Source organism: Gekko japonicus, unplaced genomic scaffold, assembly GCF_001447785.1.
Source record: "Gekko japonicus isolate JY-2015 unplaced genomic scaffold, Gekko_japonicus_V1.1 scaffold1220, whole genome shotgun sequence".
NCBI lineage: Eukaryota > Metazoa > Chordata > Lepidosauria > Squamata > Gekkonidae > Gekko > Gekko japonicus.
In genome coordinates, this window is record NW_015174879.1 from 258838 (window position 1) to 259223 (window position 386).

At 49.5% G+C, this 386-nt stretch overlaps 1 protein-coding gene across 3 annotated transcripts in view; it reads right to left on the reverse strand.

Annotated features, from left to right (window-relative positions):
- The window catches only part of DDC (dopa decarboxylase), a 68102-nt gene that overhangs the window by 52522 nt on the left and 15194 nt on the right, over positions 1–386 (reverse strand). The gene's annotated exons all lie outside the window — the stretch shown is intronic.

The following is a 386-nucleotide window of genomic DNA, read 5'->3' on the forward strand; positions in this document are numbered from 1 at the left end:
GAGATTGGATTTATACCCTGCCCTTCACTACCCAAAGGAGTCTCAGAGCGGCTTACAGACTCCTTTCCCTTCCCCTCCCCACAACAGACACCCTGTGAGGTGGGTGGGGCTGAGAGAGCTCTTGACAGAAACTGCTCATGAGAGAACAGCTCTGAGAGAACTTGTGATTGACCCAAGGTCACACTAGAAGTTGCATGTGGAGGAGTGGGGAATCAAACCTAGTTCTCCCAGATTAGAGTCCACACTCCTAATCACTACCCCAAAACACTGTCAAAAAACTGCAACAATACAAAGAAGAAGAGGAGTTTGGATTTATACCCCGCCCTTCACTACCCAAAGGAGTCTCAGAGCAGCTTACAAACTCCTTTCCCTTCCCCTCCCCCCAA